This window comes from Sarcophilus harrisii, chromosome 1 (genome assembly GCF_902635505.1).
Source record: "Sarcophilus harrisii chromosome 1, mSarHar1.11, whole genome shotgun sequence".
In the NCBI taxonomy this organism is placed as follows: Eukaryota; Metazoa; Chordata; class Mammalia; order Dasyuromorphia; family Dasyuridae; genus Sarcophilus; species Sarcophilus harrisii.
Window position 1 is genome coordinate 247,675,195 of NC_045426.1, and position 26,938 is coordinate 247,702,132.

Sequence of the window (26,938 nt, forward strand, 5' to 3'; positions counted from 1 at the left end):
AATTCCAATAGAGAGAAGTCTGTGTTGAGAAATTTCTGAAATAGCCTAGGATGCATCTCTGATTTTTGTCTAAGTTTCTGTCTCATCAACTTTAGGAAGCATCTCAGAGCTCTAGTATATAATTCATGCATGTTCCCAAGGATTTTACCCTCTCCTCAACTTTGAAAAACATTGAATCATTAAAAAAAATAACTACCTTTAAATGAGAAAAAATAAAGAGAGGGACTAGTACCAAAATTGGAACACCTAAACTCATTCTTTTAAATGTAAAAAGCCACTATGAAAAATTTATCTTAGTGAAAAGAAGTAAAATAAAAGTCAATTTCATATAGTTTCCACTTGTCTAAAATGTCTCCCATAACAAGAATTTGATTTTTCTTCAACCATAATTTAACCTGAACCTGTAATTCTGTGTATCATCTTATAATCTTTTTATTTCATCATGATAAGGATCTTGAGAAAAAACATTATTTTATGAGTTCACAGAAATTTAATCTGTGAATTTTCTTATCAGAAGGGCAGATTTTCCTTTTCTCTAAAGGTTGTCCAACTGTGAATATTAAAATAAATATATCTCTTGCTTTTATGTGTGTATATGTGTGTGTGTGTGTGTGTGTGTGTGTGTGTGTGTGTTCATACATATTGGGGTTTGAGCCAAGATGGCAAAAAGTAGACAAGACTTTGCCTGAGCTCTTCTTGACTTCTTTCAGAATCAATACCAGATTAAGTCTCTGAACTAATTTTGGAATGACAGAATTCAAAAATCTTTAGTGTGTAACAAATTTCCAGCAGAAGATATCTTGGAATGAATTCAGGAAAGATCAGTCTCAATTAGGCACATTGGGGCCATGGCCCAGCACAGGTGCAATACAGGGAGACCTGTGGTGGAGAGGCTCCAGAAGAGGAATATAGTGGGATGTTCTTAGCCAAAATAGAGCAGCATTGGCTACTCTTGGTTCAGAGGGTCAATGTATCAGAAGACTAGCTGTGAGAACTCCAATACAATTACAGAAGGGAAATAGTGAACCCCTGAATCCCATTGAAACAGGTGGGACTTGACCAGGCCTATCCAATACAGTGGAAAAAACGTGAAGCACTATTGACATTATTGCAGCTTGAAGCAGCTGTTACTCTTCAGTGGAAGCTCGGGAAAATCTGCCCTTTGCCCTAGAAGTAGAACTCAATCTTTAAAAATGAGCAAAAAAAAGCAAAAAGACCTCTGCTTTAAGATAGCTATTATGGAGACAGGGAAGAACAGAATTCAAAACCTGAGGACACTAAAAGCAAAACAACTCCTAATGAAGTTTCAAAGTGGTGTATGTATAGCTCTCCAACTCTAAAGGCTCTCTTGGAAGAATGCAAAAAGTAATTTTTTTAAAAAAGTAAGAGGAAAATAGTGAAAGGAAATGAGTTTTGTAGGAGAGTTTGGAAAGTGAAATTAAATGAAGAAAATAATTCCTTAAACTCCTAAAAATAGAATTTGTGAAATGTAAAAAAAAAATCCAGTGAACAAAATATTCCTTTAAAAGTACAATTGGCAAAATACAAAAGGAGGTAAAAAAGCTAACTGAAGAAAATAATTCCCTGAAAATTAGAACTGGACAAATGAAAGTGCATGATGAAAATTAAGAATCAGTCAAACAAAACAACAAAAAGAAAAAAAAAATAGATGAAAATGTTAAATACCTCATGGGAAAAACAACAAACCTGGAAAACAGATCCATGAGAGATAATCTAAGAATTATTACCTGAAAACTATGATGAGAAAATTACCTTGGTCAAGATCTTTCAAGAAATCATGAAGGAAAAGTGCCCTGATATTAAAGTACCAGAAGATAGAATAGTCATTGAAAGAATCCACTGATCACCCCCTGAAATAGACCTGAAATGAAAACTCCGAGAAATATTGCTGCTAAATCCCAGAATTATCAGATAAAGGAAAAATTATTGTAAGCAGCCAGAAAGAATAAATCAAATATTGAGAAGCCAGAATCAGGATTACCTAAAACTAACAGCTTCCATTTTAAAGGATCAAAGGGCTTAGGATATGATATGCCAGATGACCAAGGGATTTAGATTCAGCATAGAATCAACAACCCAGCAAAATTAAGCATTACCTTTTTAGGGAAGAGATGAACATTCAGTGATGTTGGGGATTTTCAATAATTTTTGATGCAAAGACAACAGTTGAATAGAAAATTTAATCTTTAAATATATAATTCAAGATAACATAAGAAGGCAAAAAGGGGAGGAAAACACCTTTTTTTAAAAAAAAAAGTTCAAATGTTTACATCCCTACATGGAAAGATGATAAGTTCAACTCTTGAGAACTGTATCTGTGTTAGGAGTATATTTAGAGGTTGTAGGTATAAGTTGACTTTAATGTGAATACATAAAAAAGAAAGTAGGGGTAGAAAAGGAAAAAGAGGGAAGAACAGGTAAAATGGGATAAATTACATCACATGAAGAGGCAAAAAAGACCTATCATTGTTGAGAGAAAGAACGGAGGGGATGAGCGTAGTTTGAACCTTAATCTCATTGGATTTGTCTCAAAGAGGGAATACCATACATATTTAGTTTTACATAGAAACTTGTCTAATCCTATAGGAAAATAGGAGGAGGAAGGGAAAAAGGAAAAAGGAAAGGGGAAGGCTACTAGAAAAAAGGGGAAAAGTAGAAGGAAAAGGGGATGAGAAAGAGGGAAGGGAATGAAAAAAAAGGGAGGGAAGATTAAGGGATGTGGTGGTCAGAAGCAAAACACTAGTAAGGAGGAAAAGGAGGAAAGGAAAGAGAAAAGTATCACTTGGGGAAAATAAGATGGCAGGAAATACAGAGTAATTTTAACTGTGAATGTGAATGCGGCAAACTCTACATATTGTTTATAAGAAACACATTTGAAGCAGAGAGAAACATACAGAGCAAAAGTAAAATGATAGAGTAGAATTTATTATTTTTCAGCTGAAGTTAAAAAAAAACAGGGATAACAATTTTGATCTCAGATCAAGCAAAAACAAAAAAGAGATCTAATTAGAAGAGGTAAGGAAGGAAAAAGATAATCTTTTCATATTGGTAAACAACATTGTATTTATGTTCTAATATTTATGATTAATTGGAAGGTTAGTATGGCATACCTTAAAAGTTTATTTAATTATTTATTTTTTGACTTTCTTTTGGACTAAAATGAGAAAAGACAAGTCAGTGGAAAAGAATATCAATCTAGAATCTTTGAAAGTAGAAAATTGAAATTCTAATTAAATAATTAACACACATAGTATATTATCTCTACACTCATAGTATGTTACAAAACACACAGAGGATATTATCTTTTTTGATTCTCCAGCAATTCTGTGATGTAGATAGTATTATTACACCTATTTTCTGAATGTAGAAACTGAGAGTATAAGTGACTTTTCCAGGGTTACATAACTAATAAGGGAGTGAGGCAGTATTTACAGTCATGTTTTCATGATTCTAAATCCAGCATTTAAACTACTGAACTACATAGCTATTAAAGTTTATTGATTCTATTTGTATAACATTTTTCCCAAAAGAGAAAGGGAACACATAGTAAACTGTAGAATTGAGTGTATATCACAAAAAATACTCTAACAATATAGGTTTCTTGCTTGATATATTTCCAGTTTTTGTTGAGAATTTAAAGCACTTTCATTCTGTAATAAATGCCTTGGTTTTCTTTTCCATGTGATACTTTCATTGTCATTTGTTTTAGAAAACTGCTTCACCTGAAGATAAATGAAAAACAGATATTTCTCCTCTCTTATATCTGAGAAATGATCAAGTTCCTATAAACAGAAAAGTTTGTGAAAATGGATATGAAAAATTCCTTAATGTAGGAATTCCCACAAAGGATAGCACATTTGGTACCTGCCAATACTTTGTGACTCCTGTCTGTGTACTTCAGTAAATTTATAAGAAAGCATAAACTCAGAGTGCTGGGTCATTGCTACTATAACAATAGAGCATTTGGGTACTCTATTAATTATCCCTAACTCTTGACACATGTATACTGGGCCCACATTCTTTTCAAACATGTTTCTTTGGTAACACCTTTCCCATCATTTTCTTCATATTGTTATTTTTTCTGGTAATATTTCATAGCTGTGAGTCATGGATAAAAAATGTTTCTGGAAAATTAAATTTGAAGATAATCCAAAGGGAAATGTGGAACTATGTGTGTGGGATAGTTTGGCCTAGTGAATAGAACCTTAGACACAAACCATGCTTCAGAAATATATGACTCTAGTCCAGTCACTTATGCACTATTAGATTCAGGCTTCTTATGCATAAATTGGGGGAAATAATAGCAGCTACCTCATAAAATTATTGGCAAGTTCAAATGAAATAAAAGATGTGAATCATTTCACAAAAGCTCTGTGAACTTTAACATGTTGAACATGTACTGGGTGCTATACATTCTAAATAAGAAATTAGAAAATCATTTTATCAGAAAAAATGTAAAATTGAGATAAAACACAAATTTTAGTTTTACATCAAGATTAAAACAACTATACATTGGATCCAAGTGATGCTAGGGCATTTGGAGAAGGAGGAATGAGATTTGGGGTTTAGAAGTTTTGGAAAAGAGCATAATATGTTTTTTTCCCTCCAAAGGAGGTGCAGCAGAAGGAGCTCTTAAATATTTTAAAAGTAAGTGCTCCCACTAATATCTTGCTGCATATCAACACTGATATTCTTTTTAGTTTTAAGCTTGAAAAAATGCAATAAAATTATAAATTTAATTTTAAAATTAAATTAAATGTATGTATACATGTATACATGCATATCCATATATATATATACATATATAGATATTTATATATATATCTATACACACATACACACACACACACACACACACACACACACAAAAGATCATATGACCAAGAATTGAAAGAAAACTCAGTTGAACTACACTAGGTTCTAATTTTTTTGGTCATATAAAGAGAACATTTCACATAGTCTCATTTCAACATTTATTCTTCAATTATTTTAGACTAGGAATATAAAATGGAAATATTTAGAGATGTTACACCTGGAAGTCAACAACTTGAATACTTGACACAAAATGGAATGTTTAAAATGGAAGATAGTTGTTGGCAGAGAGGAGACAAGCCATTATTTGAGCTCTCCCTGATGTCCCCCAGATCAACACCAAATCAAGATTCTGATCTGGTTTTGGACTGACAAAACTCACAAATATTTGGAGTATAAAAAAATTTTAGCAGAAGATATTTTGAAAGAACGTCATAAAAGGTCTATTTAAATTAGGCAATGGGGGAGGTAGCTAAGGGTAGGCATAGTGCAGAGACCCAAGTCGGTAGGGGGTCCATGTGTCTGGAATCTACAACAGTGTTGGCTCCTCTATCCTGATTGTAAGCCAGTGGATGAGCAGATTAGCTGTGAGACATCCAAAACAAATACAAGAGGCAAATAATGAGCCTCTGAACTCCAGAATAATACAGGACTTGCTCATGCCTACCCAGCATCAGAAGTCAGCAGCATTAACCGAGAGCAGCCACTGTCACCTCCAGAGAAAGCTTGGACAATCTCCCCTTTGCCCTAAAAGCAGATCTCAACCTTTGAAAAATGAGCCTCCAAAAAAGAACTCTGATGACATACAGTTTTAATGGAGAAAGAGAAGAACACATCTCAAATTCTGAGGACAATAAAACCAAATCCTATCCAGATAAAGTCCCAAAGATTAATATGAATTGGTTCCCAACCCAAAACTCTCTTAGAAGGTTCAAAAAGAATCTTAAAAAAGATTTAGAACAAAAATGGGAAAAAGAAATGAGAACATTGCAGGAGAATTTGGAAAAGAAAACAGAAATTAATTGAAGAAAACTCCTTACAAAATATATTTAGTGAAAAAGAAAAAGCATATAACTCTTTACAAAACACATTTGATTAAATGGAAAAAGAAAACAACTCCTTGAAAAACAAAATTTGTGAAATGGAAAAAAAATCCATTGAACAAAACAAGTCATTTAAAAATTCAATTGGGGAGATGGAGCCAAGATAGAAGACAATAGTCACAACTTTCTATCACCTCCTCTGACTTTCTCTCAAACCAACAGTAGATTAAGCCTCTAAACTGGTTTTGAAATGGCAGAATCCCCAACTATCTGGAGTGCAACACATTCCCAGAAAAAGATACCTTAGAAACTTCAGAACAGGTCTGTTTCAAATAGACAAGGGGACAGTCTGCCAAGTCCAGACCATAGCACAGGAAACCCAGGGACAAGGAACTGGGGCAGGAACCCAGAGTGTTTCAGTTTTCACCCACTGTGGAATCTTCTGTGAGGTTCAAAGGCTACTCTGTCCTGGTTGCAAGCAGGTGTTAGCAGATTTGCTGTAAAATACTTAAAAGCTAATACAAAAGGCAAATTGTAAGTCACCGGGCCCTGAAAAACTCATCATCTGGCCACAATCACCCAGCACTGGAAGTCAGTCAGAAACACCAGCCCCAGGGCAAACTAAAGCAGCTATCACTCCTTTACCTTCAGAAGAAATCTCAATCCTTAAAAACTGAACAAAAAAGCAAAAAAAAATTCTGACCATAGACAATTCTTTTGGAGAGAGAGAACAGACCTCAAACCCTGAGGTTCATAAAGATCCATCAATTACAGATCAGTCCCAAAAAGAGATAGGAGCTGGTCCCCATTTCACAAGGCTTTCTTGGAAGAGTTCAAAAAAGAGAGTTCTTGAAAAACAGAAATTATCTGAAGAAAACTCCTTAAAAATAGATTTGATGAAATGGAAAAAGCATATAACACCTTACAAAATAGATATGAAAAAGATACCAACTCATTGAAAAACAGAATTTGTTAAATGGAAAAGCAATGAATAAAAAATTCAATTGGACAAATAAAAAAGGTTGAAAAATAACTGAAGAAAATAATACACTAAAAATTATAATTGAACAAATAGAAGTGATCTATTTAATAAGACTTTAAGAATCAAACAAAACCAAACAAAATCAAACAAAAACAAAAAAATTTTTAAAAATAGAAGAAAATATGAACTAACTCCTTACAACTGATTTGGAAAAATAGATCTAGGAGAGATAATGATAAATGTTGGAAGGCATGTGGGAAAATTGGGACACTAATACATTGTTGGTGGAATTGTGAAATAATCCAACCATTCTGGAGAGCAATCTGAAAGTACAGAGGGCTAGAACTCTGGAGAAGTATACTTGAAACAAGGATACTTACTATAAAGTGTTAACTCAGCGTGATTGAGATGATGGTTCTCTAGTTTACATATACTTAGTACTTAGTATGGTGATGTAATTGTTCTCTAGTTCACACATACTCAGTACGCTGTAATAATGCAATTGTAATAGGGTACTTATAGGCGGAGAGAACTGACTCAGATTGAGTCAGAGTGAACAGACTGTGAAGGAGACAATAAAAACTTTAGACTCTATTCCTGACGATCCTTGTGGTGACTAACCTGCTCAGACCAAGACCCATTTGGAAGACCACCAGAAAGCTAGCCAGGACATTACATTTTGGCATCTGAATGTGGAACACTGAAAGAAGCACACTACATTTTGAGGGGCTGCACATAAGGACCTACACTCAGCAGTATGACTGACACAGTCATAAACTAAGTGGAGAAGTCCCTGTGACCTGGAAATAGGGTGAGTACAAAAATAGACAAGCAGAAAACTTTGGTAAGGGCTAAACTAGTCACCTTTTTTTTCAGCTGAAATGGGGCAAATACTAATAAAAGAACCTTACACCCCAAGGAAAGTGTCTAGTAAGCATAGTTAAGTTAATAAAGAAGCAAGGTTTGTTGGTAATTTAGGAGCAGATAATTGGACTCTTAGAAATATTAAAGTGGACATCTCCTTGGTTCTCTGAAGAAGAAAAATTAAAGCCAGATAAGTGAAAATTAGTAGGAGAGCAGCTATTTGAATATTACAAAGATAATGGTCCTGATTCAATTCCTGGGGAAATATTCTATATATACAACATAATACAATTGGCTTCAAGGAATCCCACAAGTTTTAAAATAAGGAAAAAGGAGAACGAGCAGGAGGGGGATGGTACTGACAAAGCAACTGAAAAGCATGAAGAATTTCACAAGAAAGGAGTTAAGTACAGTGCTGATGAAATTAAGGAATTGTGGTGCTTTTCAGCAGGAGCCCTTAAGGCATTCTCCATTTGATGAGCCTCTCCCCTCAATTTCAGCTTCATAGGTGGAGGGATGAGGGAAGAGGTGGAATGGGAGGGGCAGTGACATCATCAGCACCACTCATGCAACAACTTTGTCTACCTCCTAAGATACAATTACAAAAGGCATTAATTAAAGCTAAAGAAGAAGGACAGGATATATCTGATTTGAAAATAAAAGCATAACACCCAGCAAAAGAACTCTGGGAGATGACTATGAACCATTACATGGAATTCCCAAATTCACTAATACAGGTAGACAATGTGTGATCTATCACCCAGGAGAAGTAGTAGCATCAGGTTTACTGATATACACTCCTGATACACAATTTGGTGATATTGGCCCAGATTTTGACTCTCAGCAACAGAATTCAGAAATATTCTGTACTGCAGCTGACCAACCTATGCTCACTATCTATATAAATAGCATATCATTAGAATGGTTGGTAGACATGGGTGCAGATCATATAGTCATTAGAGGTACCAATTGGCCCAGTCACTGGTCAAAGGGTAAGGCAGAACCTACATGTCTGGCATAGGAGGATCAATAACAGCTGAAATTAATGCTACCCCTTTGAGATGGTGAAACAGGAGTTTTTACTCCTTTTGTAGTAAATAAAATCCCCATCAATCTATGGGGAAGAGCCATCTTACAAAACTTAGGATTACAATTGAATACTTCAGCTTTTTAGGCAGGGCTGCTGTTGAAGGCCTGCCAACACTCTCATCTGTTCTTATTCAATGGAAAACTGATACACCAGTGTGGATAGAACAGTGGCCCTTAGCTAGTGACAAAATTCAGGCCTTATTAAATATCGTAAAGGAGCAACTTGACCAAGGACACGTATAACCTTCTCTAAATTCTTGGAATTCCCCTGCATTTGTTGTAAACAGAAATCTGGAAAATGGAGGATGTTGACTGATTTAAGAAAAGTAAATGAACAGATGGAAACTATGGGAACTCTTCAGCCTGGATTTCCATCTCCTACTTAATCGCCAAGAGAACGATCTGTTTGGGGAATAGACATTAAGGATTGTTTCTATTTTATCCCTCTAGAAAAGGAGGATATGAAAAGATTTGCCTGTTCAGTGTCCCGTGTTAACTCAGCTGAGCCTTATAAAAGATATGAATCAACAATTTTGCCACAAGGAATGAAAAATAGTCCTACTATGTGTCAAATGTATGTTGCTGCTGCTCTTACTCCAGTAAGAAAAGCATTTCCAAAAGTTATGTTGTTACATTATATGGATGAAATCTTGGGATGTGCACCTGCGGAGCAAATGTTAAGAGCATGTCTACAAAAGACCATAGAAACAAATTGCATATAGTTCCAGAAAAAAAAATTCAAAGACTTGCTCCTTTTCAATATTTAGGATATGAAGTATACCCTAAGGTGCTTACAGTACAAAAACTTTCCTTAAGAACATAGAAGCTAAACACCTTAACTGACTTTCAGAAATGAATAGGAGATATCCAGTGGATGCATCCAGTGTTAGGCTTGACTACCTATCAATTGCAAGCATTATATGACATTTTAAGGGGAATCAGTTTTAAACTCACCTTGCCAGCTTACAAAAGAAACTCAAGAGACTTTGAGAGAAGATGAACTGGCTTTATCCAATGTGGTTGAAAGAGTCATCAAAAACCCTTGAAAATATCAGTTTTTGCTACAAAAGAGGCATATATTTATATTATAATATCTATATTATAAAGTAGCAGTTATCAAAACCAGTTAGTACTGGCTAAGAAATAGTTGTAATTGATTAGTGGAGTAGGTTAAGACACAATAGTCTTATTTAAATTGTGTCTTATTTAAAAAGACACAAGGTCACAAGACACAATAGTCAATGACTATCATAAACTTATGTTTGATAAACTCAAATATCCCATTTTCTGGGGTGAGTATTCACTATTTGACAAAAATTGCTGCAATAATTGGAAAATAGTACGGCAGAAATTAGGAATTGACCCATGCCTAACACCCTATACTAAGATGAGATCAAATTGATTCATGATTTAAACATAAAGAATGATACTATAAACAAATTAGAAGAACATAAGATCATCTACCTCTCAGTCTGATGAAGAAGGATGAAATTTGTGGCCAAAGAAGAAATAGAGTGTACCACTTATTAATTGGAGAATGGTTTGTATTAAAAATTTGAGCCAAGTCTCCATATATTTTAGAAATGAGATCTTTATCAAGTACTCCTGGATGTAAAAATGTTTTTTTTCACCAGTTTACTGCTTTCCTTCTAGCCTTGTCTGAATTGATTTCATTTGTACAAAAACTTACCCAATTTCAATTAAGTTAAAAAGCTGATAAGTGGTCAAAGGATATGAACAATTTTTAGATGAAGACATTAAAGTCATTTCTAGTCATGAAAAAGTTCTCTAAATCACTTTTGATCAGAGAAATGAAAATTAAGACAACTCTGAGATACCTCTACAGACCTCTTATATTGGCTAAGATGACAAGAAAAGATAATGACTAATGTTGGAAGGAATATGGGAAAAGTAGGACACTAACACACTATTGGTGGAGTTGTAAATTGATCCAACCATCCCATGGTGCAATATAATATATACAATGGAACTATACCCAAAGGGATATCAAACTGCACATACTCTTTGATCTAGCAGTGTCTTTACTGTGCCTGTATCCCAAAGAGATCATAAAAAAGAGGAAAAGGACCACATGGACAAAAATGTTTGTAGCAACCTTTTTTTTTTTTGTAGTGGCAAGGAACTGGAAACTGAGTGAATGCCTGTCAGTTGGGAAACGGTAGGATAAATTATGGTACATGGATGTTATAGAATATTATTTTTGTATAAGAAACGATCAACAGGATGATTTCAGAAAGGCCTGGAGAGACCTATATGAACTGATGCTTAATGAAGTGAATAGAACCAAGAGAACATTGTACACAGCAACAAGAAGATTATGTGGTGAACAACTCTGATATATTTAATTATTTTCAATAATGAGATGATTCAGGAGAATTTCAATAGACTTGTGATGGAGAGAACCATGTGTATTCAGAAAGAGGATTGTTGGGAATGAATGCGGACCACAACACAGTTTTTTTTTTCTACCTTTTTTGTTATCGCTTATTTGCTTTCCCCCCTCATTTTTCCCTTTTGATTTGATTTTTCTTGTGTAACATGCTAAATATGGAAATATGTAGAGAACAATTGTAAATGTTTAACATATATATTGAATTACTTGCTGTATAAGGGAAGGAGTGGAGAGAGGGAGAGCAAAATATGGAACATAAATTTTTTCAAGGGTGAATGTTGAAAATTATCTTCTCATGTGTTTTGTAAATAAAAAGTTATTATTTAAAAAAAATCTCAACAAGTGTCCATTGACTCTGTAATTACAGATCTTTAAGTGGTGAAAACAAACAAACAAACAAAAACCCATCAGAATTGATGCTGTTTTTTCTGAACCCTTAGCTCAGACAACAAATTTAAGACAGTAATCTTTTAATTACTTTCTTTCATTAGTTTTATTCATAGAAAGCTGAAATAATTTTTGTCTGGGAAAGGAAATTTCATTTACATTCTGTTGTTTTAGATTTACTTTTTAAAAGTCTTAACCACAGGTCTTTGCTATTTTACATTTATTTATTGGAAATGCTATTGGGAAAAGATGATTAAGTGGAAGGAATCCACAGACAAGAAAGTAGCAGATATCATACTGAAGTGATTGTCTAGATAATTATCTAATTATAATCTGAAACAAAAAAAAGATTAGAGAAAATTTAAAAGACATTTTTGAAGTGTATCAACTAAATTTGTAGCTGGAAATGGTAGATACCGAAGTTGTTTGAAGTATTTGTTAAGCATAATTTGTATCAATTCAGTTTAGCTATTCACATTCAGCTGTTGCTGTTCACAATTGACTATTTTTTTTTTGCTTGTGTTTGAATTTTAGTACTTATAACATTGTCTGGCACAGAGTAAAAACCTAATAAATATCTTTTGTCCTATTGACATTTTACTTTAACATATAACAAAACTGAGGGTTAGTAAGATCAATTAATTTGCCTAAGATAATATTGATGATGGATTCAAAATAAGGGCCCAAAAGAGAAAACAAATTGAAAACACACACACACAATAATAGTTATTTATATGGTGTTGAAGAAAGACATTAGACCACCAAATTTGGGAGTCATTTCCTTCTCTTCCATATTGTACATAGTAGCTCCTTAAAATTAAATTTTTGTAATGGCAAAATGATACTTCTATTTCATAATGTAAAATGTTTTTCTTTTCTCCCATAGTGTAATGTAAGATGAATATTCTTTGCTACTTATTATTCCCCAGAATTGGTGCATGTGTGTGTGTGTGTGTGTGTGTGTGTGCGCGTGTGTGATATTCAATGTTGAAATCTCTAACCTACTTCCATTTTCCCTCTGTAGAATTAAGTGATGGACTCTGTTTCAGTGTGGATTTCTTTGCCAACAATATATTATAATTTTTCTAACTGGTCATTTTGGTACCTTAATTAGAGTTTCTCCTTTTTCCTTATTTTTCCATTGTTGAACAAGATAAAATGTTTGTGACTTTGTTTCTCAGCCATGCTTAATCCCTCAAAGAATGTGGCTGGACTTTTAGGAGCAGACAAGGGAAGCATTCTAATTAAAAGGAACTTTGTTTAAAAGAAATAAAAAAAAATCTGCATTAACCATTATATAAAATTTATTGACTCATAACTTAAAAGAAATAAGCCTTTTTTTTAATAAGAGTTTCTGACAGAAGTAAAAATGCAGATATTAGGTGGAATAAATAAGAAGGTAAGTAGATGAATAATCTCACCTAGACTTCATAAGTAGAAAGAAATTTGTCATTCAAGATATCATTACACTAATGAAATAAGTTAATTTCCTATTTAACAAGCTCTTCTAAAATATATATGAGTTCTTTTTTTTATTTTTTATTTTTTTATTTAATAGCCTTTTATTTACAGGATATATACATGGGTAACTTTACAGCATTAACAATTGCCAAACCTCTTGTTCCAATTTTTCACCTCTTACCCCCCCCACCCCCTCCCCTAAATGGCAGGATGACCAGTAGATGTTAAATATATTAAAATATAACTTAGATACACAATAAGTATACATGATCAAAACATTATAAAATATATATGAGTTCTTTAGTGTGTTTCACTTTTATATTTTAGTACTGTGGAGCTCATATCTTATTCTCCAATCAGAGAACATTTTTTTTTCTGCTAAATTTTGGGCAATCCCTAGACTTCTTTTAAAATTTGAGTTTAGATGAATTAATTCTTCCCCTCAAAATGAAGATTTGATCACAAAGAGAACATCTAAGTAGATGACCTAAGCAATGTATTTATATTGCTGCTTTATCCCATAGACTTCATACAATAAATGGTCCTTTGAAATATATACCAATAGTTCTTATGATGCCAGAAAATTATACACCACAATATTGGAATGTACACTTTTGGAAAACGACTCTCACTAACTATATTCCCTGCTCACATGTGCAGCATAGAAGATTACAGCCAAAATTAATGTAATTCAGATATATGGGTACCACATGAGCTTCTCAGAAAAGGAGCCACAAGAAGTAACATGGACACTGCCTTCCCTAAAATATCTAATTTCACTGATGTTATTAGGATTGCTCTATTGGTATTATTCCATTGCTAAGTGGATTTGGGGTAGAAGCCTACTTTTTGTTCCTTAGGGATAGGGATAGATATTAGGTATGAGATTTTATTGGTAGCAGAAAATGCCTATCGGAGGAAACTCCTAAAAATTCAGGTTAGAACCTTCTTTGTAACTTAGAAAGTTTCTTAGAATTCTATAATTTCCTAGAATTTTAAAAACTTAATTGATCTTCTTAGAGTTGCATAACCAGGATGTGGCAGAAGAGAGACTTGAATTCTAGTCTTCTTTGTTTTGAGGCCAGCACTGTATTTCTTACACCTTTCTTTTGTTCTTTGCAGGTGATAAAAGTATTTTTACTCAAATGTTTATTAGGAACTTGGTGCTTGGGAAGAAGTGGGAGAAAAATCAGGCCATAATATTCCTATCTGTAGGAAATTATTAAAAAAAAAACCAAAATCTTCCCTATGATGACTTCTTGGTAGTAACAAAGATGACCTAAATTAATATTATTTGAAATAAGTATTGCAAAAGCGAATCCAGTCCTACTTCCAATAATGCAAGCATCTTGAAACCTTACTTCACACTTAGATAGGAGAGATAATATTACTTAGATAACATTGTACCTTGAACTGTATACAAAATGAATGTCATTCTTATAATTACTCCCACCAAAACTTTTCCCCCATCTGACATGACCACTTTTCCAGTGGTCCTAAGGAAGAACTTATACAAATTAAAAAGTTTGATATAAACTAGCTAAATATGTTACTTTTCCGCTAACTTGTAAATTAATTCATCTTAAAAATGTTGGGGGAAATTCATGTTATATTTGAAATAAGATAAGTTGATAAATCAGGAAGATAATATTATGTCCTGAAATAATTATCATCATGAAATAATTAAGTTTAATTCAAAAGATATTTTAAGTATCTATTTTGTTCAATACATAGAACCTATATTCATGGAACTAATAAACTAATTAGAGAATGGCCAAAACAATAAATAAATATTAAATATTTAAAATATTTATTTTAAAAATAAAATTAAAACTTCAGGAGAAAGTTGAGAAGATAGTTCTTTACTTCAGAAAAGTCTGGGAAGGTTTTATGGAAGAAAATGGCTTCAGAGTTGGAATATAAGTAGGGATGATAAAGAATTTCTTGAAATAAAGAATTGGCCAAAAGTTTGGGTGCAAAATGATTAAGGCTTGATTAGGAATTAGCAACCTAACAGAAGTTTCATGTAAATATTTTTCTTTTATTCCTTCATAAAGTCGGTGAGGGGTCATTAGTGTTTTCTATCTGTTGGATTCTCCTTGAGACACAGAGTCAGAGGTAGGATGGTTAAAAAATAAAAAACAACTAAGTATAAAAATGGAAATTGAAATCAATAGAAAGGAATTGCAAAAAGAGTGGAGAGAACCAAGCCCAGATGGTTTTTTAGGCAGATTATGCTTCATTTTAAAGAAATAGCTAAATATTATGCCATAGAAATTATTCTTTTAAAATGTGAGAAGAAAATACTATACTCTTTTTATAAAGCAAATAATCCTATAACCCTAACAAGGGAAGAAGAAAAAAAAAGAGTTCTGTAGAAAAATATTATTAATGAAATTCTGTTCAAAATTAAAAATATACTTATACCTTGACAAAAAGAATACAATATATATACTAAAGATCATTCATTTTAAGCAAGTTGAGAAATATCAAACATGTAGGCATGGTTCACAGTAGAAAAAGAATTAAGACAATAATAGCCAAAGAAAAATGATATCAATCAAAGTAAAAAAAAAAGCCTACAGAAAAATATTATGTTCAGTCATGATAAAAACTGAAGCAGAGATTATATGATATTTCTTTTCAATATGATAAAATATTGTCTAACTATTCTATTGAATAGAGAGATATTAGAAGCTTTCCTGCAAAATACAAGACTAAAGCCAGGATGCTTCACTTCCCAGAATTATTTGATAGAGTCCTAGAAAAACTAAAAATAACAATGAAAAAGGAAATAAAATAATAATAATAACTAACAATTGTATAGTGTTTATGTACCAGGAACTTCATAATTATTAAATAATTTGATCATCACAGCAATTTTCCAAGGCTGGATTTAAATATGGATCTTATTCTAGATCAGATTCTCTATCCATTGCACCACCAAGCATATCTAATAATGGCATGATAATATGTTCAGAATATCATAAAGAATAAACAAATGACCAAATTTAAAAAAATTGGTTTCACAAGAAACATGAACGTAACAAAATCAACATTTTTATCTAGCAATAATAAATTCCAGTAACCAATAATAAAAAAGAGAAATCAATTTAAAATTAAAATTAAATACATAAAATTTCTGTGATTTTATATATATATATATATATGTGTGTGTGTGTGTGTGTGTGTGTATATATATATACGTATATATATACGTATATATATATATATATCATATCCAATGCCTATATATACACTATTTTGCTTTCCTCATTGTTTCTATCCCAAGTTTTCACATATTGGGTTGGTTTTAGCTTCATAGATCTAGAGAAAAAAGGGGCCTCAAGTTGTTTATTCCAATTACTTTATTTTTCAACAGAAGTCCAGAAATATTAAAGTGATATGCTGAAATTTGATAAAAGAAAATAAGCATAAGAAGTATGATTTAAATTTATGTTCTTTGAATCCAGAGACCATATTTTTTTCACTATTATATGCTGTCTCTCAAATGTGTTTAATAAAAAAATTTGTTGAATTGAATTGCACTCCAATATTTAACTAGTTGTGAAATTATGACCAAATCATTTAGCTACATTAAAACAATTCCTCATTTGTAACAAGGAGTAATTTTATTGATATTACACAGATTTCAAAAGTGCTCTGTAAACTTTAAAGACATATGTGAGATACTATAAACAATAATATTCGGTACAAATGATTATCCCTTTAAATAGGGGAATGGTTTTGTTTCCAATTAAACACAATCACAAAGTTTAGGGGAAGTAAATATAGTGATTTTTCTTTTAAAGAATCACAATTAGTGTAGTATAGCTAGGTCCTAATTACAGTGCTTAATGGATCCCATGAACTGATCATATATTTTTGAATTCTCATTAATTGAAGGTATAATTATACAAAATATGCAGTCTGAATTTGAATAATTCAACCAGGATTCATTATTCGAAGTAATCAGAATCTCGTTCATTGCTATCACCACCACAGCTCTACCTAGGCATCATCATGCCTATTGAGTTGCAGGGTTTTGGAACACAAGGTGGTATGACTATAATACTGAGCATGCTTTTTACTAGCAGACCAACAGTTTTTTTTTTAAAATCTGTGTCTGTTATGAAGAAAAATATATTACAGTAGTGCTTTTAAACCCAGACTAGACATTTGAACTGTCATTTCCACCTCTGATTTCCATCAAGGTTCACAAAGCTTTTAGAGGCACACTCAGTAATGTATCCTGCATATCAAGATCCACAAAAGGCAACGTTTCTTTTCTACAGCAGGGTGAGAGGCAGAGCCCTGGACTCTTTGTAGTCCACAACCAGGGAGTTCAAAAGCACCAACAAAGGACTTTTATGCAACCAAGGATTTTTTTCAATGACTTTTATTCCGAGTGAAATGTATTCAGCTAAGAAAGAATAGGAAATAGTGGTCTTAAAATAATTTCCATGGCAGAAACCAGATTTCAAACGATATAATGAACTAATGTGTAGTAACGATAGGCATAATTAGCTCAGGGAGAGTATTTTATAAAGTTAGAAAAAGTAATTGATCTTCATTTTTTGTAATTCTTATAAATAGGAATATACAGATAAATGAAGTAATCCTTTTCCCAATATAGTCATGTAGTAAATACTGACATACTGCCTTATTCTGTACCAAGAAGTGAATGATTGAAACTTGCAAATGGGTATTATCTCCCTGATGTTCTAGGAGCTGAACTTTATTTTATTTTTTTAAGAGAGAGTTAGTTCATTATGTTATTTCATAATAACACATTATGATGTATAAAACTTCAATCAATGTAAAAAGCATGTGTGTATATGTGTACACATATGCACACACAAATGCATATATGTACATATGCTGATAAATAAGTATATATTTTATATATGCTTTTGTACATCTTGATATATCTCTGTATGTATGTATAAAATATCTTAATATTTTAGGACACTCAAATTTTTACAGGTCACTTTAAGGGCATTCTCCTGTTTGATTTTCTAAACAATTTAGTGTAGTAAGTAATGCATTATAATCTTAATTTTATAACTTAAACAGTCTAATACTCTGAGAGATGAACTATCTTGCTGAAGGTTACACAAATACATTTGAATAAATGTCCAGTGTGGATTTGAACAAATGTTATCTGACTTCAAGGCAATACTGTTTTCCTTTTATCATATTGACTTATAGTCAATAAATCTCTAATATGTGTAGTAAGGAGATTGATATTGGGAAATATTCAGATTTTGTCTTTGGATCTTTCTTTTAGGGATAGCTTGTGATTATTGATATTTTCCCTCATAGTCGTCTGACAGCAAACATCATGTATTTGCAAGATTTCAAGCTGGGGATAGAGCCTCTTTGGTCAGAGCATTTGGATATCATTAACACTGCCTTGTAGATGTATGTCAACCACATAAAAAAATCATGTGGTACTATTCAGCAGTTATTAGCACAGTGGATTAATATTAGATTCACCGTGTATTGACTGTTAATATATTCTATATTTTAAATATTATATAAGGTTTTAAACGGTTTTAAAAATAATTAGTTCATTCCATGTGTAATTGTTGTATACATGTCATTTGTTCTCTGCTTTCTGTATTACATGCATTCTAATATTTCCCAAGTATAATATATGAAATGGAGCAAAGAGAAAATAGTGCCAATTAACCCCCCAGGCTTAACCTAAGTCTATCAAAACCAAAAGAGTGGCACATAAGTAATCTGGTCAATGTGAGTCTCCATAGCAAATGTATTTACTCCTGGGCACTGGGAAGCTCTGGGGGCATCTCCTATTATTTATTTTGGCACCCTTGCTGTTTGAAGGCAGTACTTTCAAGGTTGAGTACATGCAGCCTAAGCTAATCAGCACTTAATGACATTGGATTGTTATTCCCAGAAGCCCTGCCCTAGCCTTCCCGAAATGGCAGAGAGCATGCAACATGACTGAGTTGGATGAGTTCACAGGCTGTCCATGGGGACTAGAGAACATTGCAAACTATTTCTGAGCCGTCCAAATGTTGTTTGGTAGATTCAACTTTTGATAAACAAGCAGAATCTCCATTCACCTTTCATTTAAGTCTTGAAAAAGAATATACCAAAGGTTGGTGGGAGATAGGGATGGAGGCAGGGGGATGATAATTTCTTTGTGAAAGAGAAAATGAAAACATAGCATTGTGTTTTGTAGAAGTTATGTACCTCATCTTCATCTGTAAAAAAAACATAAATGATAGATTTTGTTCTATCTGACTGGACTGATGAGAATTAAATTAGATAATGCTGATAGGAAGGCTTGTAAGGTAAATGAAACAGGATTCATGAAAAATATTATTATTAATATTTGGTGAGATATTTTGGCAAAGAAAGATAAAAGATTGCTTTTTGGAGACAAGAAGACCTGTATTCAACTTCAGTCTTTCATGAGATCAGTTACAATGGACAATTTACTTTATTTTGACTGCACAGAGGGAAATCTTTCAATCTATAAGTAACAAAATTGCTTATCTACATTACTAAGAAGATTTCTACACTTTTAATCTCATAGTTCTACCATCACAAATGTATACACATACATGTAGACACATACTTGGTGGCTCAATAGATAAAGAACTGATTTGGAATCAGGAAAACAGATATTATTAACTGTGAAATCCTGTAAAAATCACTTAAATTCTATCAACCTCTATTTCCTCATCTGTAAAATAGGGGAAAATATTGCTTACTTTACAGAGTTTGTGTAGATAAAATAGAAATATCTTTTATTTTACTTTACACAAACCCCTCCAAAACTTGATGAAGGTTAAAACACTCTACAGATTCTGGTTTTATACAAATATATACATATATACATGTGGATACATGTGGATACACATACACACATAATAGAAAATACATTCCAAAAGGTTCCCAGTGCCCAGAATTTGTGTTAGGTGACCATTTTTTTTTTTTCAGGTTAACCCTGGAGAATCAGTTGGCACTAGATTCTCTTTGCTCAATTTCATATAATATATTTGATGTTACTCATTATTTTTGCATTCTTACAGCAAATTTACATTTGGTAATGATTGTGCATGTGACATTGTACAGTGTGACAATCAAAATCTCTGTACCTCACTTCCATACAAGAATTAAAGTGTGGAATGATTAAGAAACAAATCCCAAAACCTGTGCTGAGGAAACAGCTTATTCTCATTGAGAAAGTAATTGGACCCAGTTTTCCATTCCTGATATAATGAACTGAATAAAAGCTAAGTTTTCTATGAGAGTATTTCTCTCATATTTTTTGGTCCCAGCAAAGACTAAATAAAAATTATTGGGTGAGAGAAGTTATTTAAAAGGATAGAGTAGCTTTTGGGAGATTACTGAAATGGTGAAAGCGAAGGTAACTGTAATAGGCAGAGGCTACAATTTTAAAAGTTGGCAGATATGCATGAGGCAAAAAGAGACGCAGAACAGAAAGGATATTGACAGTGATGAATTTAAGTAGGAGCTAAGAGGAACCTTCATTCCTCAACTTGAATAAAAAATGACACCAAACCACAGACCAGACAGAATAGCTGAGTCTGAATCGGCCACAGGACCTGCAATAGTAATCTTCTGAAGCTATTGGGACTTCGGATATTTGTGCCATAAGTTTGTGTGTGCTTGTGTATGAGTGTGTGTGTGTGTGTGTGTGTGTGTGTGTGTATGTGTGTGATGTGATGTGAATAAAAATGTTGGAGGGTGGATGTCAATATGAGTAGTATTATGATGACATTTTAAATCAAATTAATTTCTTATTTGATTCATTGCTCCCGTCTGGAGTTTACTTCAGCAACATTTTCAAATGTAACTTAGGTAAGTATCACTCATATCAAGGCTTCTCCAAATGTGGTTAAAATAGATTCCCAGCACTACAGAAACATTCAATATAATATTTTGGACAGCCTTCATTTCACAGAGAATACAGAAGAGAAAAGAAAATAGAGGAGAAACATTATTAGGACTGCCAAAAAAAGAATCCATCTTTCCCATTGGATTTCAGTTATTAAAATTACTCATTATGATAACAGATAGTGGACAAAGACTAGGTCTCTTGCCTTTTCAAGTCATAGGTCCTTTTCACTGTGCAATATGAGGTCCACAAGAACTTTTTTTTCTATAGGAAGGGTAGTAGTTAAGAAATATTCTCCTTCAAAAAGTTCATATTTCTGAACTCTTGAACTTGGAAAATTTTGAACTTAGAGTCATCTACCAAGCAACCACTTCCCTAAGGTCAGCTGGATCCTAGAAATTTCATTTATCAAGTCATAATGCCTAGTAGATAAAAATCCACTCAACTTTATGCTGTCATTTGGGGTTCAGTAACATTAACTATTTTTATCTTGGAATGGTTTAGCATAAATATGAAAACTGCCATGTTTTAATGATTCTACTGATGTTCAAATGCTGTCATTTTCTTAGGCTGGGAAAGTTCATTTCCAGGAATTATTTTTTTTAGGGTCAAGAAAATTATAGGCCAGAACATGTATATCCCTTTTCCTTCTGTTTCAAGGGATATTATTATCAATTCTTGGACTAGAAGTAGATACTCATTCTCTGTATCCTTGTATTGTCTTGCATATCAAGACAAGGATCAAATCTACTAGACTGAGATTCTTCCTTTTAAATGCGAGGAAAACATAAAAAACAGTTAACAGCCTGGGTTTAGTCTATTGTTTACCTTTTAAAAGATTACAGTGAAAGGGGGTGACTGACTCCCATAATAAGAATCTCTTCATCCTAGCCAATCAATCATTTGAGGAACTTTCCCAATGACTGGAAACAAACCAGGAGTTACTTATTGCCCTTGTAATAATGGAACAATGTACATATCCATGCTTCATATGGAAGATCTATTTATTCTCAGATTTATCATGAAGAGATGCACTGATTTTCTCCCAATTCTTAGACACATGTGAATAGAGGCATTGATAAACTATGGAGATTATTATTTATTAGGAAGCCTTTAAGATTGAACTGACATTTGTATAAATTTAAAGCTTAAGTTCCAAATTGATTGGCAACATGCATACTTAGTGGTTATTACAATTTGTTTTAGGATAGATGGGGAACTAACGTAAACAGAAAGACATAAAGAAAAGATTGTAAATAATACAGAATTAAGGGGACTATGATATTTTAAGAAACAAAAGCTTTGTTTCTTCTCCCGTCTTTCAGGAGAGTAACATAAAAACCTCATTTAAGTACAACAGATTTTTATTTATGAAGATCTCAAAGATAGTTTCATTGGGTAAAAACAACAATAAAAACTTTATATGTTTATTATCCTTTCATATTTGACTACCAAAATAATTATGAATAGTTTATCTAATAAAAATTAACCTCTCTGAGTTCTCAATTTCAGTATTTGAAAAATGAGACAGTGGAAGTAAATGCTATCCCAAAATGTTAGTTGGAAAGTTTTACTATTAAGGTAAATGTTGAAAAGTATTTTTACATTTATTTTACATGTATTTTGAAAAATAAAAAGCTACTATTATAAAAAATATGGTTTTAAGTAAGAATAATTTTATAAAAAATATTTTTATTGTTACTCAAACTAAATGAGGGAAAACAAGCAAACAAACAAGAAGATCTCAAGGACCTTACATTCTAATGGCAGGAGACAATGTACATTGAAAAGTAAACTGAAAGGAAAGAAATATTCAAATGAGCACCAACTATCCATTGTGGAGATATATAGGACAGACAGGGCAATGAGCAACATGTCTAGAACTTCTAATGATGTGTCAATTAAAGGCAAGGACTTAACAATAATTGACTTAGTCTCAGGCTGGAATTATACTGAGGGAGACAAAGTTGCCATTATGAAAGAAGAGATGATATTTAGTGCTTCAGGAAAGACACTTGGTTTTTTATTTCCTTCCTTCCTTCGTTCGTTCCTTCCTTCCTTCCTTCCTTCCTTCCTTCCTTTCTTTCTATGAAGTTGAACATCACATATATTTTTGTGACTCAGTTTCATTATCAGAAAAAATGGAAGAGTTAGAAGATAGTCTCCAAAATCCTGCCCAGGGCTAGATTCAAGATCCTTAATATAGACAACAATGAATTGTGACAAAACTCAAATCAAATGCAATCAATAATGTTGGTTCCGGTTTATTAAAGTCAAAGTGCACATCATTCCTTTCTGTAAATAGAAAAAGTCAACTACAAAAATGGAAAGTAAGATGTACTTCCAGTAATAAACATTTACATTTAGGCAGTTTTACTCACTGAAAAATGATAGCACTTAAAATCAATCTTTTATTTTCCCAGTTGTTATCATTATTTAAATCTGGAAAGTATTTCTTTAAATGACAAAAAATGAATTTTAAATAATCCTCTTTGAAGGTTTAGAATAGATGCAATTTCAAGATGTTAAAGCATAACATCAGATATATACTCTAAGCATGACAAGTCATGAAAACAAAGAATTCAAGACAGAGATTTCATCTACACATTTGATGTGATCTTGGAAGATGCTTTGATAGCTTAAATATTTTTAATTTTTCTGAACTACCTCTCCAGTAATTTTTGTTTACATCTGTGTTGTTCATCTAAGAATGTAATTATTATTTATTGTCAGAAAAATATTGGAAAATCTCCAGTCCTCTTTAAAAAATTTGTGACCTACTTTCATAAGTTTGAGATAGATATACTACTAAAATTTAGGGTTATAAGGTTTTCTGTACCTTGATTTGCAAATTTTTATGAATTCCCTCAATTATTGGCCTGCAATTAATCCTGTACATATGCCAAAGAATTTTTAAAATAAGGATTATTGGTCCCTGATAGTTATATGGTCCAACCATTGAGTTTTGATTTAGAGTAGATCTTCCAGAAACCTGGATTTTAGAAACTAGTAAAAAATTATAGTGAGAACTCTTAAGAGAGACAATGTTTTCCTCTCTGAAGATTAGATGTGGAATGTAACTAGACAGATTGTTATGTAGATAAAAGAGCATAAATATACATATATGTGTGTATTCATCTATATTAATATATACACATGCATATATATACTGCATATTCATGTTTATATGTGTATATGTGTATTAATATATATAGGTATATAAAGTTAATTTATGCAGATATAAATGTACCATTATGCAAAAAGCAAAAAAAAAAAAAGGTGTACATATCAACTCTAGCACATTTTGTATTTATATATTGATAGGTTTAACCTTACTGTCTACTTTAATTTTTTTTTTGTTTAAAAAACTATTTTATCTTCCTCTCTCTCTAACATATAGTGAAAAAAAAATACAATTCTTTTCAACAAATCTACGGAGTCTACTTTTAACTTCACTTACCCTGTCAGAATTATTTCATCTGGACCTGAGAGACAATAATCATATTGCAGTGGATAATGAGTTGGCCTTGAAGTTAGGAAGATTTGTATTCATGTTTTTTTTTTTTTTTCCCTGAGTTGTGTGATCTTGGGCAAGTCATTTAGCTGGTTAGTGACTCTGAAATTAAATTGAGATCTATAGGTAAATTAAAGACCTAAATTGGTGAAAAGAATTGCCTTTCTGAGATTTCCTAGAGAGATGAATTCATAAATTTTGTGCCTTCTTGTACATAGTATCCTCAGCTGCCCCTATGCTCATTGTAGGTATTGGAAGGCATAATTTTTTTTTCCTAGAGATTTTGAACATTCCATTTATTTGTCAACTATAAAGAATTACTTCTCATCTGACTTTGATTTTGTGATAAAATATAATTGGTTTTATTCTCCAATATTATCTATTCTTATTAATTATTACTGTAACCTATTAATTAACATTAATAGTCTAAAAATTATTGGTTTAAGAAACAGACTGGCCCTTGGGATCCTAAAGTCTAGACATATCAAGAAATCATAATCTATTTTGTGTCATGGTTCTTCCCAGAAACATGGTCAAATATATGGAATTCATATAAGAATCATATTTTTAAATGATTAAAGTATAATACAAACAATTACAAAGAAAAATAGTATAGTTGAAGCATAGCTACATTACAAAAATATAAAGTCTGTGGATCCTAGATTAATAATCTTTAATCTACAGGATTATTTCTCTTACTGATCAAAACCAAAACACAATATAATATTAAATAATCTTATGTCATAATTAAAATAATGTGATTTTATATTAGTCTGCTGTTTTTCTCTTTTTCAGTTTCATTACAACATATTTCAGCAGCATTGTGAGGGCCGTCTTAACAAACAAGACTGAATTGCAAACTGTGCCTTTCAGAGCTTTAGAAACTCATCATTTATCTGTCTTGTGCTGTTATGTAAAATCTTCCCAAGTGTTTTGCTCAGCAAGATGGAAATTATTAAAATATAGTTCTCTAAAGTGTTGCTGCAAAGCTATTATTCATGCAGGGTTACAACTGAGTTAATTTTGGGAGAGTGTACCCAGATGAAGCCCAGAGCAGTGGCGCTTATGAACCTGGCCTTCTCTCTTATTTCTAATTACTGTGAAATGGTTCCAAAGAGGAGTCAGCCCTACAGAAGTCTGAGACACACAAAGCTGGCCTTGTTAACAGATGCAGGGAAAGGTTTTATTTGGCTGAATAAATGACTGCGTCATTGGGCCTCTTCAAAAAGAACACAATCCGATTTATCACACATCCTCTCTGTTTTCGATGTTTATATGTATCTGGATTTTTTTCTTTTCAGGACTAGAAGACCTACTATTATTCCTTGTTACAGATGTATATGTGTATATACCGTAACTCTTATCATAACACTGTCTCAGTAATACATTTTTTTCTTTAAAAAATTGTACATTTTGCCTTTGATGTGGTATTTCTTAGAAGCACAGCTTGTTTCATCTTTCAAGTTTCATATACTTCCCCATTATCACATACTTTTGTTTATATCATTCACTTGATATTTAGGATTTAATCTTAATTGAAATCATTGCATAAAATTTTAAAAATTTTTTTTGTCTATATTTAATAGAGACAAATAAGCTATTATATATGATTTTGAAATTTAAATTGGTATAAATAGGTAATCATTAACCAAAGATACAAAGGTATTTTCATTTATACCTCTTTTTCTTCAATCCCATTTTGAATTATAGAATTATAAATTTAGATGTGGTTAGGTTATTTAGACTAACCACCTTGTTGTATAGATGAGAAAACAGAAGCACAGATAGGTGAAGCAACTTGCCTAAGATTATACATATGATAGGCAGCAAAAAAAGTGACAGATAAAATGTTAATAAAACATATTAACCTTACAAGTACTTTGTGATTATATTTCCCTTTCTACCAAGAGAGATGATTGTTAAACATTTGCAAAAATGACCCTGGAATTTTGTATATTTTTTCCCTTCAGATCAGAGACGATGTCATTTTCATCTTTTATATCTCACATTGCCTAGTATCAGAGGCATTATGATAATATAGTGGACATAACGATAATTGCATCATAGCTTGAAGCTATTTTTGGAATAAAGAAAACAAGTTTAAGTCCTGCCTTACACAAGCCAACTGTATGATCTTGGGCAAATCATCTACTTAATCCCTATGCCATGCCTACAAAAATGTAAAGCCATTTCCTAATACTATAAATTATACACTTCCATTAATAAAGGGAGTTTCCACATATGAAGGCGAAACAATGCATAGGTTTAAACAAAAACAAAGAAAAAACCAGCCTTATATAGGGCCATGCATATAGCAGGTTCTCAATAAATATTAATGAAAAATGAATGCTAGTGATTATATCTTCAACATGTATCACTACATTTATATGAATTTTGTAATTATATGCCAAGAATATAACAAAAATACATGAGAGTTTAAAATACATGAGAGTAC